This window comes from Eschrichtius robustus, chromosome 10, assembly GCF_028021215.1.
Source record: "Eschrichtius robustus isolate mEscRob2 chromosome 10, mEscRob2.pri, whole genome shotgun sequence".
In the NCBI taxonomy this organism is placed as follows: domain Eukaryota; kingdom Metazoa; phylum Chordata; class Mammalia; order Artiodactyla; family Eschrichtiidae; genus Eschrichtius; species Eschrichtius robustus.
In genome coordinates, this window is record NC_090833.1 from 55,145,021 (window position 1) to 55,164,761 (window position 19,741).

General features: G+C 42.5%; 1 pseudogene; it reads left to right on the forward strand.

The window, feature by feature from the left end:
- The first annotated feature begins 1,544 nt into the window (after positions 1 to 1,544).
- On the forward strand, positions 1,545 to 4,910 carry LOC137770946 (elongation factor 2-like; annotated as a pseudogene).
- The last annotated feature ends 14,831 nt before the right edge of the window (positions 4,911 to 19,741 follow it).

A 19,741-nucleotide genomic window follows, 5' to 3' on the forward strand; every position in this document is an offset into this window, starting at 1 on the left:
AAGTGAAGATTCCCAAGGAGACCAGGTGGTGTCACTACTGCCCAATTAATATTTCTGGCCCAATGAAAAGCATCTCAAGTAGTAAACTTTGACCTTCCCTGGACTCACTGATTCCATACTTTCATCCGTCTTTCCATCAGTTTTCTTTCCTAAGAGAGAAATGTAGAAACCTAGCCAAGAAAATAGACAGCAAAACCTAAACAGTGCAAATAACCTGAGTTCTCTGAAAGTAAATGATGGCATGTCCTGAGGCTGCCAAGCTTCAAGTGAGGAAGTAAGAACTAAAAAGAGCGGAAGTAAGCCTCTCCTTGGCCTGAGGCCTGAGATTTCATTGCATTAGGTTCTTGGAATTAGCATTCTGAAGAACAAGCTTAAGAAATAAGCTTAATGAGCTTGCAAGAAAAACTAAACTCCAAACAGACTGCATTTTTATTCACGTTTTGTTTAATAACATTTGGAGTTGTTATTTGAAATTTTAATTTTCCTTTTAGGTCTACTGTTCCCACATTATTGACTTAAATTATTCCTGACTCCTGGATGAGCAAACCAATCTAGGTTTACCATGAGCTATTTATTATGTTATTTTTAAGGTGATATAGAACCCTCACCTATGACAGAAGCTATTCAGTAATTAATTTTAATTACTAACAGGTTGAGTACTGCATGTTTTCCAAAAGCAGTTTCCACACAAGCTGAGACCTGGCTATATTTTAACATTTCTGAATTCCAGTTCTCTGACTGCATTAAAAATCCATTAAGATGGTTGAAAGGAACTGAATTCTAGATTTATGGATCCAAAAAGGGGCCTTCAAAGGTCCCTTATAACCCTTCTTAGGTAACACCATGCCTTGATCTTCTCCATTTGAGCATCTACTTCTCCAAAAGTAAATATCCTGGATAATCTATCCTTTCTTCATATTGACTGACCACAAAATTGTTGTATTCAGAGGCTTAAATTTCAATGAAAAGGGAAGTACTGAATGGTAAATGGCTCTCCAGTTGTAGAAACGGGCCCCCTCCTTATCCTGTGTTAGCTGGGTGGTCTTAGAGAGACCCTGAATCCCTAAATACCCCTAGATTCCTTTCCTTCAAAACTTACTCCCCTAAATATCCAATGAACTACCCCCATTTTCTCAGTGAACAGCCAGACTCTACTTATATTTTACAATGATCCTCTGGAGGAATTTCTGCGTTCTTGGCTGCCCATCAGTCATTTCACTTATAGGGCATCAAGCTAGTCCCATCTGTTCCCCACTTAGTACTGAAGAAGCTGTGGTCTTTTGGGGTTAACTTCCCAGCACTCTGTTCAGAGACTGTGTCAATGGTGTTTACAAGTTTTCCTCCCACCTACTTTGTGGGACCCACACTTGCAATGAACCCAGGTTGCTGGACCTTGATGACCTTTGGGTTTCAGTTATGGGGGCCTCTTTTGAAATAACAGCAACGCTGCCAAAAAAAAAAAAGACAGGAGCAGCTTTTTAGGCAATACTCTTCATTTAGTCAGGACTCACCCTCACTGGAAAAGAACTTTCTAGAGACTCCACATGAAGGTAAAAGTTAATTTTCTAAGTTGTCAGTCTAAGCTTTTTGTTCTTTAATAAGGACTACTGCCCATGGCCAATGGCACTGAAATTCATTCCCCTCTCTCTCTCTCTTTCGTTCTTTCTTGTTTTCCTGGTCTTAAAAAAAAAAACACAAAAAACAAAACAAAACAAAAAAACAGCCACTTTCTTCTTTCTTCCCTGGACAGCAAGATGCAACTCATTGCTTTACTTCAGGACCTAACTCTCCATCTATCAGCTTCCTGTACATCCAAAAGCTAGGTAATGAACTGCCTTTCTTTTTGAGAAATTTCTAACATCAGCTGGTTAATATCTACAGACTTCTGTGTCCTGCCCCCACCCCGTGACACAACCCTGGTATCTAAAGCATATCAGATAAAAGACTTTCTATTCCTTGATATCCAAATTGGGAATATGAGCCTCAGCTGAGATGTTGTTGCACAGTGCTGGGTTATAACCGTCACTGTCACAATTTCAAGTCACCTGTCAAAATTCAGCTGCTCCAATTTCATGATGTTGCCCTGCAGAGGGCCAGAAACCAAGGGCAGATGGCTCAGCCTCTTAGAAAATGCTTGTAAAATGACCAGAGAATGAGAGATTTTAAAGTGTGTTTCAAATTTCTAAATAAAGGAAAATCTCCTGACACACATCAGGGACAGTTTATTGTCCCGGTGAACTAATAGCAGCTAGAGTACCATCTGTTGCAGTTTGATAGCAGGACTGTTTCTGCAACCTCTTGCATTTCCCATACTCAGTTTCTCCTCAGCTTCCCTCTGCAAATAAAAATTTCAGGGATTTCCAAAAGTCCAAGCCTGTCCAGAGAGCCCCACAAGCTTTTAATCTCCTATAGCACTTAGCATCTGTACCACTCATTGACTGCATAAAATACTTCAGGATACAGAGAAACCTTAAGATTATCCACCTCTATTCCCATCTGATGCTGGTATCTTTCCTGGTTCCCCACTCAGGGACCAACGACCCCTAGGCATGAGGAATTGACTCCTTCCTTAATGCTTTATTATGATTAATCTCTTTATTATAAAAACATATATACACAGTAGAAAATTAAGGGGGGAGAAAAGAGAGAGATACTAAAAATAAACTCTCCCCATAATCACCACACTCAGAAAAAAATTTGGTCACCAAACAGTATTAGAGTGTTATTCCATTATAATAATAAATTACTTATATAAATACGTATTATTGGGCTGTAATAAACATTTTTCTGACTAAATCTTTGTGTGTGGCCATGAATATTTTTTGAGATAGAGTCTTAGAAATAGAATTAATCAATCAAAATTTCAAGATGTCTAATAAGAGTAATCACAACAATACCATTAATATTAATGACAAATATTCCTAGAGCATACTGTCTGTCAGGTACTCTGTCACATGCTTCACATTCACAACAATCTTAGATGGTAAATATTGTAGCACCCTCACTTTTAAAACGACGAAATTGAGGCTTGGAAACTTACTTGAGTTCTCTCAAAAGGTGTACCAGAAAAATGACAGATGAGGGATTCAAACCCAGGTCTATTTCTACAAACCATGCTCTTTCCATTACACAAAATAAAGGAGGATTCCCTCACTGTGCTACAATGAGTAAATGACTAGTGTTTTTACTAAAGCAACTCAAGTTCAGTGAACCAAAGGATGCCATATTGGGAAAAGCCAAAAAGTCCTTAAATTCAATCCTCATCTGATCTGTGAGTCATCCCCTCAACACTGTCTACAAGGATCACTTTATTTATCTACGTTTAAAGACAGTAAACTCTCTTTCTAAATATTTCACCTTTGGACTACTCTAACAATTAGAAAATTCATTTTTATTCTGAACTGAAAATTATTTCCTTTTAGCCACCAACCACCAGTCTAGGTCTAGACCACAAGGCCACAAAGACATTATCCCTCCTCCCTGTGAGGTGACAGCCCTTTGCAAGTGTCATTCAATCCCCATGCCCTACTCAGGTCTTTTTCAAGCCCAGGATTTCTTTAACTTTTCTTCCTTAGACCACTGAGCATCCTCACCACTGGGAAAACTTCCGCTGACTATGTTCCAGGCTGTGTATTTTTTCAACAAGGCTGGGCACCAGCTGAGACACCAGAAGTGCCATCAAGTGTCGGCCACCAAGAATCTGTCTAGCATTATGTAAAGTCCATCGAGGACGTGCCTTGGGGGAACACTGTTGGCCTGTTGGGCATGGGCCAGTTCCTGGTGAAGACAGGCACCATCACCATCTTTGAGCACGCTCACAACATGCAGGTGATGGAAGTTCAGCATGAGCCCGACTGTTGGGGTCACCACGGAGGCCAACAACTGGCTGACCTGCCCAAGCCAGTGGAGGGGCTGAAGAGGCCAGCTAAGCCGGTCCGCGTGCTACAACGCACCACTGAGGAATCGGGGAAGCACATTATCAGCGGGGTGGTGAGCAGCACCTGTGGGTCTGCCTGAAGGACCGGGAGAAGGACCACACCTGCATTCCCACCAAGAAATCCTAGCCGGTCGTGCAGTATCGCGAGACCGTCAGCGAGGAGTCTAACTTGAGGTGCCTGTCTGAGGCCCCCAATGAGCACGATCGGCTGTACACGAAAGCACGGCCCTTCCTCGACTCCTTGGCCAAGGACACCGACCAGAGGTGTCCGCCCACCAGGAGCTCAAGTAACAGGCCTCAAACTGGCCAAGAAACATAAGTGAGACGTGACCGAGGTCCGAAGCCTGCGGTGCTTTGGGCCCTCAAGCACCCGCCCCATCACCTCCCCGACATCACCAAGGGCGCGCAGTACCTCAACGAGATGGGGACAGCGTGGCGGCTGGCCTTCAGGGGGCGCTTCGACATTCGACACTTCACGCTGCACGTGGATCCATTCGGAGCTTCCCCACGCCCGGCGCTGCCTCTACACCGCGCTGACCTCCTGCCCCGGCCCGTGGAGCCCCTCCACCTGTGGAGATCCGATGGCCGCAACAGGGCTTGGTGGCATCGAGGGGGTCCTGCACAGGAAGCGGGGCCACGTCTTAGAGGAGCCCCAGGTGGCCGGCACCCCCTTGCTTGTCGTGAAGGCCCTTCGACAAGTCCTTTGGCTTCACGGCCGACTTGAGGGCTCACACGAGCGGCCAGGCCTTCCCCTTCCTGGCACCTCCAGACCCTGCTCGCAGACCCCTTTGACCACACCAGCCGCCCCAGCCAGGCTGTGGGGGACACGCGGAAGCACACAGTCCTGAAGGAAGGCATCCCAGCCCCAGACAACTTCCAGGACAGATTGGAAGCGGCATATTGCACAGCGCCTCCGCCGGGGCACGTCTCTGCGCAGCGCCCGCGTCCGGCCGGCGACCCACGCAACCTCTAGCCTCTCGTTCTCCTCACGACGCCTCGCGAGACTGTCCAGACCCGAGATGCTCCGCCTGCCTGCCTTCTGCGGCCCACTTGGTGCCATCGCTCACGGTGGACGTTTGATGACGTTTCTTTTCATATCTATTTAAAGGTTTTGGAGCAACAGAAATGCCTTCGCAGCAGGTACTTATTTGGCAGGTGGAGGTGGGGGAGGGGAGGGGACACCCAACACTTTTTTTTTTCATTTCTTCAGAGGGGAACTCAAATGTCCCCCCAAAAAATTTAAAATAAACACATGAAGAGGTTTATTTGGGTAAGTGGCCTCTTGTGGATTTTCTCCCAGAAAGGGGGGAAGGAACAAGTGGGTAGACATTCTCTTTGGACAGAAACTAGAAGGCAGGAAATCTTGTGCCATGTCACCATGAGCATCTTCAGCTGTATTAGTGTCGTTGGAATAAAATTCGATATGGTGGTGACAAAAAAAAAAAAAATCTGTCTATGGTTGAGAAATAAGTAAATAAGCAACATGGCATGAAAAGTGAAACTACTGACATGTACAGAAGGTTCTAAGGTAGCACAAAGAAGGGAGTGATTAACTCTGTGGGGATGGAGTCATTCATTCCTTCATTCCATAAACATTTCCTGAATACATACTATGTGCTGTAATGAGCAAAAGCCTGGATAAATACATTTTCCAGCAAAGAGAAAAAGAGACATTTCAGGAAGAGGAGATCACATGCATGTACAGATGCCTAAGAGATCATGGTGGGTTTGAAGAACTGTGCGGCGTTCCAAATTGGGGAGAATAAAATTTGCAGGAAAAAAGCAGCAGATGAGGCTGAAGTATGCAATAACTCATACTATGCATTGAGTGCAACACTTAATAATATGCGTAAGTAAACAGCATAAGTAAATTTTGTGGAGGTACAAACCCCAGTGTTTGTGTATATTAGGTAAAGTCTGAAACTGCGAGTAGCCTGTGACCCTTTTGAGAAGGTGGGGCGGCAGTCAGAGGACACAGGGAATCACCTTACTCTCCCTCAGGCTGGAGGACCCTCAGCTGGTTGTGGCTTTTCCCCACCCAGCAGTCCATCATGGGACAGAACAGGTGTCATCAGATGTAGCATGCCTGCCTCTCCTAATACTTTCTCACCTTCCCTAGATTCCACTGGGAGAAGATTTCAATCAATTTTTTCCTGAAAGGTTCATGTATGACCCAAAGAAGCGGAGGGTTAAGGGCAGAAACAGAAATTGTAGCTTTTAAAAAAAAAAAAAAAAGCTAACATTCTATTTATTTCTCAGAAGGGGAATAAGTCATCCATGTTTGGGGGCTTCTAGAAAGAATCTCCACGAAGGCGTCTTACCGTCCTAACCTTCCTCTGTCTCCTTATCTTCGAGTCTTCCCCTCTTCTATTTGGACCCCACTCTTCCCTATCTCCCCTTCCCCTTTCTATCACTCCCTATGATTCCTGCCAGGATGTAGAGTCCTGGTGCCAGCCAGTTGTTGAGTCTGGAATATTCTGCAACCTCTGGTTTCAGCTGGATGCCAGTGGAGGTTTTCTCTGATCCCCCTTCTGTAAAATTGTTCTATAGGGTACATTCTCCTGTGACAGGACTTATGCTGAGGGTGCTTCACCTCCAAAGGGCCTGCCTCCAGATTGCCTTCTGACGTTCCTTAAAGGCAAACAAACTTCGTCTGTGAAATAAGTAGTTACTTGCAAAGATTACCTTGTCTAGTCTATGTAGGGAGCATGTTCTCTTGTTAGTATAGCTTTAACCCTGCTCCTTTTGAATTAGTAACACTAGACCTCTCTCCAGGCCTGGTTTTCATTAAGGCTTTCTACATTAACTGAAAAATCACTCTACTTGGGTCACCTGAGACAATGGAACTGTACTCAAATAGTTTCTTCTTCATTGTCAGGTTTCTTACTGATAAAAGTCTAGGAGGGGTGTGTGTGTGTGTTTGTTGAGTAGGGTAGGATGGGGTGTTCACTTTTTTCCAGCTGATATGTGTAAATGTTTATTTGAAATTTGAAAAATAATCACATTTCTCTATCTCCATTGAGGACAGAAAAACCAGAAAGAGGCTTGCATTGTCAAAAGAGATTCAGTAAAGCACTTAGCACCAGGAAACACACATGCAATACCTGGAGGCTATCATTATTCTTACAAAAGGTGCATCGCCTTAGGATCTCTATGTAGAACCTGTCTCCGCCTGGCTTAGCTGGGGTTTGTGGTTCCTCCTGGGAAAGGGGATTGAAGCCAGTTACCTCTCAGTGCAGCCCTGAACCTTAGATTCTAACGGGGGACACAGTTGCAGCTTTTTCTTTTTTTATCCAATCCAGGATTTTAATGTTTTCTTTTACTACCTAGATCACCTCGCCACCCCCCCCATGCAACATTCTTTTCAAAGTATTGAAGCTAAGGCAGGAAGGACACACAGTTTATACCCTTTTATTTCTAGATGAATTAATCATCTATTTCTGCAGTCATTGGTGGGAGCACCTCAAAGCAGCCCCATTCTCTGAGTCAGGACTACTGGTGCTTATAGTAACAAGTGGAAACACAAGACTACACAGAGATGTCACTTGCCAGAGTGAAATAACTGGAAAAAATCCAGAACTGCTTCTTTAGGTCACTGTTCTTCCTGAATCACTGCTTGTTTTATTCCCTAAACAGTGGAGCTTAATTTGTTTTTTAAAGTGAAGGAGTTTCCTTTAATCCAGCAATCCCACTTTGGGGGATTTGACAGAAATAAAATAATGGTGTGTGTAAAAATTGTTTAATGTTACAGTATTTATAGGGTCAAATTTTAAAAGTAAATTTTTCTTTCTTTCCCATTATTTTGCTGGTTACTATGGGCACATATTTATCCTTTTAGATTTGGAAAGGAAAGAATGTAGAATAGAACTTGATTTGTTTTAATTGTGAGGAGAGCAGGGGTGATCAGGGGGGTAAAAAAGCACTTCAAGATGACATTATGACCCAGTGGACTAGTTATTGTTTATTGTCTAACTTGGCCATTTATAACAGGCTAATATATACCAGAACTGGCAGCATTAGGAAATATCTGATACCATGCAAGTCTTTGTTTTCCTTTGGACAAGGAAGAAGTTTCTTTGGTCAATAATTCAGAACCTCAGGAAAACAGTTTCAAAACCAAACTGTCATACTACCAGCTCCCAGCACACTTATGTTCCAAGTATATTCAGGTCAGGCTGTCAGAGGTTTATTGAGCAACTATTATGTGTCAGGCAGGTGCTAGTAAGATACGGGGCAATGAAAATGAACTACACATGGCTCAACTGTCAAGGTACTCAGTCTAATTGGGTGGAGATAGGGAGGGTGGCAGACACATAAATGAGGAGGATAATGCTGGTGATGATGACTTTTGGTGTGATGTACTTTTATGGAGAGAAGAGCATCATTGGTCACTGGACCTGCGGAAATAAAGGCATGGGGATGTACGGATGAGCCTGTGAACATTTGGTATTATCAGGGTAGGAAGTGCCAGATAATGGGAGACAGTCGATGCAACTGGGAAAACTAATTCTGCCCAGATAGCAGAAGACCTTACATGGTTTTGTGGAATCTGGAGGTATTTGGAGGGTTTTTTTTTTTCCTGCAGGCAATGAGGAGCCATGAAAAGGCTTTCCAAAGGAGAGTGATATGGTCAGATTTGCATTTCAGTTAGATCATTCCAGTCTCAGACAGGCATATGTGCAAAGGCAGAGAGTCCAGGCAGGTGACAGAGGAATAGTCTCAATGAGAGATGGTGGGGCCGGCATGTGGGCAGTGATACAGAGATGGAGAGGAAGGATGACTTTGAGAGAGATTTAGACTAAAATAGGTAAGATTAAGTAATTGATTAGATGTGGGGGTGAATGAGAACGTAAGATAACTCCTAGGGTTTTGGTTTGGATGTCTGGGTGGTTGAAGATAAATAATAGAAGACGACAAGTGCATCAGGAGGAGGAAGATAAGTTTAGTTTTAGAAAAGTCTAGAATGACTATGAGGTATACAAATAGAGGTGTCTTGTAAGCAGTTGGCCATGTAAATCTGGGACTCAGGAGAGAAGTCAGGGCTGGAGCTATGAACTTGGAAATCATAGAATATACTTGCCTGGTTGGATCTAGGAGTCACATACCTTATGGGCCAGGCACTGCACTTAACTCTGGGTATACAACAGTTGCACAGAATAATTCTTGGTTCTTGTCCTCAAAGAGTTAACCATTTAGTGGGGGAGACAGACATTAATCAAAAAAGTCACATAAACATATCATTGAAAATTGTGCTTTTGCTTAGTGCAATAATGGAAAGGTGAAGCTACTACAAGATAGTTAAGAGAAGGATCTGATTTGCGGCTGGGGTCGTGGAAGTTCTCTCTAAGGAAATAACTTATGGGGGTTAAATCATGACCCATGGAAGAGTAGTAGACCAAGGATGGAACCCCAGATAACACCAAATGTACAGACTGGGAAAGGAGAACTGAAAAGGAGGAAAAAGGCAGAAATACAGGTGGAAAAATAGAAAGAACTATTGTCATGGAAGACAAGGAAGGAGAAAATTTCAAGAGAGAATGTTCCAACAATGTTAAATTTAGCACAGAAGACAAGTAACATAGGGCTAAAAAGACCCATTGATTACAAGTATGGAGGTCATTGGTGATCTTGACAAGCAGTTCATTGTACAATAGAATTAGAAGCCAGATTTTTGTGAGTTGAGGAGTGAATGAGAAGTAAGAAACTGTTAAGGGGAAGAGAGCACAGTGGTTAGGGTGGGATGAATCAAAGAACTGATTGATTTTAGGATCACAGAAACTTCAATAGTGGGTTGAAATTATAAGAAAGAAGAATTAGGGTCCCAGAGGAAATGAGAAGGCTGGGATCACAAGAACAAGCAGAGGAATGGCTGTGGTTTGGAGGAAGGCACTCTCTCCTTTTAGATTGGCTGGAAGAGGTAAAGGTGCATATGGATGTGGCTGTGTTTACAGAGGGGGACCTAGAATGTTGAATAGTTCCTCACCAAAGACCTCACTATTGTAGTATGTGAAGGAGACAGCTTCTCTGCTGAGAATGAAGGACCTGAGGAGAGTGGGGGTCACAGTAGTTGCTGAGGGGAAAGGGAAAGAAGATGACAAGCAACAAGAAAAAGAGTTGAGCAACTATGCTAACCCTGGCTTTGTAGTGGAGCCAGCCCACCTGAAGATGTGATTTTCTCCAACCTATCACTTAACAATCTGGGTACAGAAGGAAAGCCACATTGCAAATTTCAAGATTGAGTTTTGCCTGGTGGCTGTGGCATAAAAGCCAGGCTGCAGAAGAATTAAGAGATTGAGTGGAATTGTAGTTTAGGTCATCAACCATGTGGGTCAAGTCAAGGAAGGAAACAAGTGAGGCTAGAAGGGGGATGACTGGAATAATAGGCTGAGATTTAGGGTACAGAGGACACCAGGAAGCTAAAGAACAAGAGTTTTAAGAAAGGAGGTACATGATATTGGGGAGGACTTGGGGTTTTGTCAGAGAGTGGTTACCTAGGATTTCTAATATGGAATGGTTCCAAGCCAAAGATGGAGGTAGCTCCAGTAAAGTGGGGTTTACTGGAGTTGGGGCTAAGAAACTGAGGCTCAGGTGTTGGATGGCTCATCTACAGGGTCATTTGAACACATGGAATATCAGCAGGTAACGGGAAGGGGTGGAGAAGAAAGGAGCCAAAGGGTCAATGAACCTGTTAAGAGTGGCCAAGAGGGATTTCCCTGGTGGCGCAGTGGTTAAGAATCTGCCTGCCAATGCAGGGGACACGGGTTCAAGCCCTGGTCCGGGAAGATCCCACATGCTGCAGAGCAACTAAGCCCGTGCACCACAACTACTGAGCCTGCGCTCTAGGGCCTACGAGCCACAACTACTGAGCCCACGTGCCACAACTGCTGAAGCCCGTGCACCTAGAGCCTGTGCTCCACAACAAGAGAAGCCACCGCAATGAGAAGCCTGAGCACCACAACGAAGAGTAGCCCCCGCTCGCCGCAACTAGAGAAAGCCCGTGTGCTGCAACGAAGACCCAACGCAGCCAAAAATAAATAAATAAAATAAATAAATTTATTAAAAAAAAAAAAAAGAGTGGCCAGGAGGCTGGTAGTTTTCAGTGATCAGAAGGAGTAGAAGAGGTACAACCTAGTGGCAGGACGCTTAAAAGAGCTGAGATTTTTACCAATTGATGTAGGAGGAGTTTGAAGCAGCCTTGGTGTATTAGTTTTCTAGGGCTGCCATAACAAAGTACCACGAACTGGGCAGAACAACAGAAATTTATTCTCACACAGTTCTAGAGGCCAGAAGTCCAAAATCCAGTTGTCAGTGGGGTTGGTTCCTTCTGGAGGCTCTGAAATGAATGTCTTTCATACTGCTCTCCTAACTTCTGGTTGCCACTGGTAATCCTTGGCATTTCTTGGCTGATAGGTGCCTCCATCATCCATGGTGTTCTCTACTCTTGTGTCTTCACATCTTATAAGGACATCAGACCGATTGGATTCAGGGCCCACCCTACTCCAGTATGACCTTATCTAATCTTAACTAATGCAATAACCCGATTTCCAAATGAGGTGGCATTCTGAGGTACTGGGGGTTGGGACTTCAACATATCTTTTAGGGGGACACAGTTCAACACTTGGACAATTGGAAAAGCCAATCCTATCACAAGAACATGAATCACAGGAGAAACAGAACAATACACATCTTTGTTGGAGGGGGACGTAGCAGGCAGCAGCATCCTGAGGTTGGAGCCAACTTTCACTTAAAAAAATGAGAAAGAGTGGGGACTTCCCTGGTGGTCCAGTGCTTAAGAATCCGCCTTGCAACAGAGGGGATGTGGGTTTGATCCCTGGTCAGGGAACTAAGATCCCACATGCCAAGGGGCAACTAAGCCAACGTGCCACACCTACTGAGCCCGTGCACCAAAACTAGAGAGCCTGTGCACCACAACTAGAGAAGCCTGTGCGCCACAATGAAGATCCTGCGTGCCACAAATAAGACCTGACACAGCCAAATAATAAAATTAAAAAAATATATATGACAAAGAGGGAAATCAGTGGGTGTTCCAGTGAGCATCATGGAGAAGTGTGGGGCCCAGGAGAGCACCAAGAAGGAAGAGAAAAAGAACATCAAAGGAGATGCCTGGTCAGGGGGCTCTACTGATGGGGTAATGGCTGAGGAGGCCAGAGATCTGCTTAGGGATTGGCTGTCCTCTGGCCCCAGAAGTAACTCCAGTCCTCATATGTGCACATGGCTGTGTGGAGGCTTTTGCATTGAAGGAGGAAGAGTGTATTAGAGCCAGCTTAGAGTTGCCAGAGGATCTTGCTTTAGAAAGGTCTGAGTGGTAACTGGCATGCGTAAGTATAAAAATATGCCTCTCATGGAGAGGAGAGCATAGTGGCCAAAACCCCAGGTTTGGCGTTGGACAACCCAGGATGAGACCAGGCCTCTCTGTCACTTAACAATCACTTAACTTCTCTGGGCCTCAGTTTCCGCCTCTGTAAAATGGGGCCATCCTATCTCCTAAATCAATTGTGGGAATTACCTGAGCTAATGTGTATATAACATCTAGAGCATGGCTTCACACATAGTAAATGCTCAATAAATGGCAGCCATTTTTTATATTATAAGATAACTTTTTATTTTTGCAATAATTGTACAAGGAATTCTTGTATATACCTTTTATATAAATTCACCAACTGCTTACATTTTCCTTTTTTTCTCCATTTGTTATACATGCATGTCTCTCTGTATACACACATTTCTATTTATACCTCTATTTCTATTTCTACTTATATCTCTATCTGTAATTTTCCTTTCCTAAATCTTTTGAGAGAATTTTGGAGACACCATGCCCCTTTAGTCAATAATTCAATGTGTATTTCACAAGCACAAGGGTGTCCTCTTATAACCACACTGTGATTATCAAAACCAGGGAATTGGGGACTTCCATGGTGGCACAGTGGTTAAGAATCCGCCTGCCAGTGCAGGGGACATGGGTTCGATCCCTGGTCCGGGAAGACCCCATATGCCATGGAGCAACTAAGCCCATGTGCCACAACTACTGAGCCTGTGCTCTAGAGCCCGCGAGCCACAACTACTGAAGCCCGCACACCTAGAGCCCGTGCTCTGCAGCAAGAGAAGCCACCACAATGAGAAGCTCGCACACTGCAAGAAAGAGTAGCCCCCAGTCGTGGCAACTAGAGAAAGCCCGCGTGCAGCAACGAAGACCCAATGCAGCCAAAAATTAAAAAAAAACAAAACAAAACAGGAAATTTAACCTGATACAATACTAATTATCTACAATCTATATTCTTTTTTTAAGACTTTATTTCTTTAGAGCAGTTTTAGGTTTACAGCAAAATTGAGAGGAAGGTACAGAGATTTCTTATATACCCCCGGTTCCCACACATGCATAACCTCCCCCATTATCAACATCACTTGCCAGAATGGTACATTATTTTTACTAAGAATTAATCCACATTGACACATCATAATCACCCAAAGTCCATAGTTTACCTTAGGGGAAATATTGTACATTCTGTGGATTTGGCAAATGTACAATAATATACATCCATCATTATAATATCATACAGAATATTTTCACTGCCTTAAAAATCCTCTTGTGTTCTGCCTATTCATCTTTCCTCACCTCCACCCCTGGAAACCACTGATTTTTTTATTGGCTCCATAGTTTTACCCTTTCCAGAATGTCATATAGTTGGAATCATACAGTATGTAGCCTTTCTAGATTATCTTCTTTCACTTTGGTAATATCCATTTAAGGTTCTTCCATGTCTTTCATGACTTGATAGCTCATTAATTTTTAGCACTGAATAATATTCCATCTTCTGGAGGTACCACAGTTTATCCATCCAGCTACTGAAGGACATCTTGGTTACTTCCAAGTTTTAGCAATTATGAATAAAGCTGCTATAAACATCATTTTGCAGGTTTTTGTGTAGACATAAGCTTTCAGCTTTTTTGGGTAAAGACAAAGGAGCATGACTACTGGATTGTATGGTAAGAGTATGTTTAGTTTTATAAGAAACCACTAATCTGCCTTCCATAGTGGCTGTACCATTTTGTATTCCCAACAGTGTAGGAGAGTTCCTGTTGTTCCACATCCCTCGCCAGCACTGGTGTTGTCAGTGTTCTGGATTTTGGCCATTCCAATAGGTATGTGGTAACACCTCACTGTCATCTTAATTTGCATTTCCCTGATGATATATAATGTGGAGTATCGTCCATATTAAGTTTTCATCAATTGTCTAATAACATCTTTTATAACTATTTGGTTTTTCCCAGACCAAGGTCTAATCCTGTATCACACATTGCATTCGTTTTCATGTTTCTTTATTCCTCTTTAATCTGGAACAGTTTCTTAGCCTTTCTTTGTGCTATTTGGCCTTGATTTTTATGAAAAGCACAAGCCAGTTATTGTGTACAATGTCCCATAGGTTGAATTTGCCTGATGTTCCCTCATGATTAGATTCAGGTTATTCATTTTTGTCAGGAAAACCAAAGAAGTAATGTTTTGTCTTTCTTGGTACATCATATCAGGAGGCACATGATGTTAGTTTGTCTGTTTTAGTGATTAACTTTGATCACTTAATTAATGGGAGACAGTCTTTTTATCTTATCATTGTTGTTGTTAAAAATATGAGGGGCTATGTTTTAATAGATTCTCTTTTTACTGCCAATTAAAGCATTATGTTTCCTGTGACCTTCATTGATCAGTACACCTGAATTTGGACTCTTTACCCTACTCACAGAGTAACCAAAACTGGAACAGAAAATGGTACTTCTGGGTGAACCAGAAGGACATAGAACTGGGACTTGCTCAACCTGGTTCCATTAAAGGCCCAATTCCAGGATAACTGGTCTACATTTTTTTAAAAATCCCTTTCATATTCTACATTTATTTTTGACTGAATTTATTTCTGAATTTATTTTGATTGCCTTGGTCTGCTCCCCCTGACAATTCAGGATTCTTCTCAGGGAATGCATAAAGCACAGAATGGTGTGAGATGAAGTTTGGGACTTTCATATCTTTCTCTTAGGAGCGCTCAATTCAGTCGTTGTTATTTCAGAGCCCCAACTCAAGGACTAAAGGAGTGATCTGGAGCTGTTTTGAGCCTTCAGTCTCTCAAGGGACATGGAGTTAGGCTCTGGGATCTGTGCTTCAAATACTGAAGAATTCTTAAAGTCATAATTCTTGAACAACAAGCAAAGGAAAACGTTAACCTTCAAGCTTTAATTTAGTGGTGCTGTGTACCATCGAGTGGGTGGAAGAAAGAAGACTCATCTTTAATTCAGATGACATATATGTGAGAAATAATTCATATCCATTCAAAAGGTCAGCTTTGTATCTCATGCCGAAGTTTTTCAGAAAAGGTAGCCCACTACATTCATTTGATTTTCCTGATTTTGCACATCTGACTCTACATTTGTTTTTACAGAGTACAGACTAATGCAAGCGCACTCTTCATTCCGTTCACTAACAATGAGAAAAGATTATAACTCATATAGCTCTCTGTATTACAGCAATAGCAAAACTGCCAAATATAGCCATGTCTAGCTATTATGAATATCTTTAAGCTTGGAGGCCATAGCCGCAATAGCTAGCACTATAATTAGCTGTTTAATCAGACTGGCTTGGCAAAACACACTGAGTACTATTATTGCACTGAATATCCAGTAGATGACTAATTGCTAACTTAAAAATTCGGAACCATGACTCTGTAGAAAGTCTATAACAGTGTAAAATGCTTTCCAGTTATTCATTAAGAATAAAATGGGCTTCTATTGCATGTCTCCAACCTACGAAATGTTAATGTTGAGGGTTTTATGCAGACCATGTTCATAAATTTACAAATTGTGCCCATGAATTTAAATCCTAATAATTCAGCTTATTTAACTCCAATCACATCTTCTCCCTTAAAAGGCAGTATTTTACAAGCAGAATATAAATATATTCATTGACCAGTGATTACGTACATGACTTCCAAAATAAGGTGATTTGCACATGTAGTCTGATAATTTTGTTGAGGTGCTGACATGATTTTCTATTTCCCCCAACTCACTCACTATAATATGTTGGTGTGAACATATACCTGTTACAGAGATTTCAATCTGCTTTTCATCTTATGCCTCAGGCTCAAAAGGCAGCCTGAGGTATGTGGTGGTGTCTGCTACTCAGCCAGCTTTGATGCTCTATCCAAAGGGAAAGGATCCCCACACAACTCATGGGTCACTTTGGTACTGGTGACACCTCTCCTCTGAAAGGGGCTGATCCCATGCCAAACTGGTCCTTTGAGAAGCTTATATGGATACTTTACCAGGGATTGCTACTACTTCCCAGCAGGCTCTTGCCACCAGTCTGGCTAAATTCCAGATCAGGTGATGGCCTTCCTATTTAAATTTCCTTACAATTTCAAGTTGGTGAAATAAGATTATCCTTCCTATTGAGAAAGGCATTTGACCCTAGAGGCAGTCAAATTAGTGGCAGGTCACTTGTAGTAAATAGAGATATTTACTCATTCTGCAAACACAGGAACTGTGAGGACATGAAATTGAAAAATATTAGTCTTTCTCATGTGAGCTTCATCTCCATAGATTGTACCTTCACCTCTGCAGAAAATGAAGGTGCTTTGTGAGTTAGGGACGAGGTTCTTGATCATTAAAAACCTCATAGAAGGAGATTTTACAGTTCCTAAGATACCTATTTCAATTATTCATACTCCTCATAGCCAGGAAGTTTTCATTTATTCTAACTCAGGCTTTCTCAGCCTCTACACTGTTGGCATTTTGGACTGGAGAGTTCTTTGCTGTGGGGCCGTCCTGTGCATTGTAGGAGGTTTAGCAGAATCCCTGGCCTCTACTCACCGGATGCCAGTAGCACACCCCTAGTTGCGACAACCCAAAGTGTCTCCAGACATTGCCAAATATTCCCTGGGGGAGAGAACTACTGATCCAACTTGAATTTGTACTTTTACAATCTGATGCCATGTTTTTGCTGTTGTTTTTATTTACTGTAGAGAAAGAGATTAATTTGCCATTATTTTCTATTGAATAATATCAAGGGAAGCCATTTTTACTTTTCTAAGCAGATGCAAAAGTTTCATCTTCCTCTGATTGGATCTCACTATTTTTAAGAGAATGACAGTGTAACATTGGCCTGATTCTTTTAATGCTTATTGACAAGATTCCTAGTTTCCTTTTTTCCCCATTTTTTCATTATTTTCATAGGCAAGAGTACTAGCTGGTTTTCATTTTGGAATCAGCGATTCTTAACTATTTTCATATGTCCATTCAGTATGCAATTTGCTGAAAGCTACATAGCCTCTCCCTAGAAAGATATGCTTATGCATATAATTTTTGCACATAATTTTAGGAAATTCAAAGCCACCACTTCTCCAAGCCCTTTCCTGGATCCCAGGTTAAGATTCTATGTTTTAAAACTAGTGCCAGTTCCTTGAGTTATGGTTTTGTGAGGTTATGAAATAAAGAAGGCCTGAATATGGCTGATAAAATTTGATCATCACGATGGCTTTGCTCTTTTCTAGGTAAATACTCCAGGCACTGTTAACCTTTTCCCAAGCATCCTATTTTCATCTCCTTTGTCATTGTGGCCTCTGTGTTTTGCTAACCCATTAATGCTCTTGGCTTTAATTACTGATTTTGATAGCAGCAGAGCCATATTACTCGACAATAGAAGATGGATATGTCCCACCCTCGCTCCTGCCTACCCCACTGCAGCTGCTGAAGAGAACCTATCGGGGCCCTTTGTGACTAGTGTAACCCTGCTGTGAGCTGTCCCCCTCATCCACCTCTTCAAGCCCACGCCCCCTGCAAAGAAAGAAAGAAACCACATGTACAAAAGCATTGGTGAGAAGTCCAAAGGATTCCTTGGAAGGGAAGAACAAAAATGAGTATATTGTCAACCAAAGAACTTCTAAATAATGATATAGACACTTCTCTAATGTGGGTTTCTCTTTCTCTAGTTCCCCCACTCAATCTGTATCCCTTCTGGCTCCCCCCTCCTCCTCTGCAGAGTAATTACTCTCTGCCCTCAAACCCAGATGCCCCACTCATCCTGGTGCACAGACAAAAAGGCCTTGAAGTTAATGGGACGCCCCGCCTCCTGAGAAGGCAGTTTAAGATCGTCAATAATTATTTCGATATGTGCTTTGGTGAGTCAGTTTCCCTCAGCCCAAACCCAGTAATTTATCAGAGTATGTTTTTTAAACACACAGGGTATTCTTCCCCAAAGGAATTCTTATGTTACCTACTAAGAGGCTAATAGTTTTTCCATATCATTACACCAGTAAGAGATGGCATAAGTGGTTATTTTCTACATCCTTGCTACTTACAGTACGCTCCCTGGACAAGCAGCATTAGGATTACCTGGGAATTTGTTAGAAATTCAAAATCTCAGGCTCCACCCTGTTTCACTGAATCATTATCTGCATTTTAACAATAGTCCCAAGTGATCTGTGTGCACGTTGAAGTGCCTTCCACCACCATCTTCACATCTTTACCACCTAAGCTGGAGTTCCCTTGCGGTCCTGGAGTGAATTGCCTCCTTCATCCTCCACCCTGAGCCCAGACTGAAGAGTGGTTCCATCTAAGGGACAGGTCAGTAGATTTCATTTAGCTAAAAGTGGCTTCTCAGCCACCCATCTCCCACCTCACCCTATACCCAGTACCATCCTCTGGACTCTGAGATGGTTGTTCAAGTTCTTAGATTCCTTTGATTATCTTCTGTTCCTTCCCTCGTGCTTTGAGGAGGGGGGAGGGTACAGAAGCAGAACATTTTACAATAACCCCCATTTATGGATGAGGAAACAAAGGCTCATGAAGATCAAATAACTTGTCCAAGTTCTCATAGATGGTCAGCAGGCAAAGGCAAGATCAAGCCCTGGTCTGTCCTTTCCTCTGTATCATGCTGACATTCTTTTATAACCACAATGCCAGGTGTAATTAGTTACTAGACATTCAGTGTGTGTGTGTGTGTGTGTGTGTGTGTATGAATGCAATTCTTTTCCCAAGACCTTGTCCCTTTGCTCAAGCACCAGTACACTGTGATACGTGATACCATGGTGCTAAGTGTAGGATGCTGTGAGCCCACAGGAGGGACATCTAATTCAGCGTTGGCTATGAGGTTAAGTTTACTTTGAAGCATGGTATTCTAGCTGAAAACTGAAGGAAAACATGGGGAGAAGAATATTTGAGCAGAGAAACAGTGTGAAGTTCAGAAATGAGAGATCATGTGGCCGGTTCAAGGAACAATAAGAAGGAAATATAGTATGGCTGGAGCAGGATAGGGGAGGCTGGAGTGGGGTGGGGAGGAGGGAGAATGGGCAATGGGATGAGAAAAGACCCAGATGGAAGCAGGATTCCAGTTATGAAGAACCTTAGAAGCCACATAAGGGGTTTGAAGAAAAGGAGCATCACTGAAGATTTTTTTTTTTTTTTTTTTTTCACTGAAGATTTTAAGCATGGGAGGGACATGATCACGTTTGCATTTTAGAAAAGATGGCTCTTCTGTGTGGCTATAGATCCAAGAGAGGGCATGAGAAAAATGATGGAGTTGGGTTAGAAGGCAGTTAAAATAATATGGACGAGAGATGATGGTGGCCTGAATTAGGACAATAGCAGGAAGGATAGAGACGCAAAGGGTAGAGCTATTTAGGAGGTAAACCTCAGTAAGGCTTGATCGATGAAATGTGAGTGTGACAGAGATGAGGACATCAGGGTGTTGTCCTCCATTTTTGACATAAGCAGTGGTGTAGATATTAGTACCACATTATTTCAGTA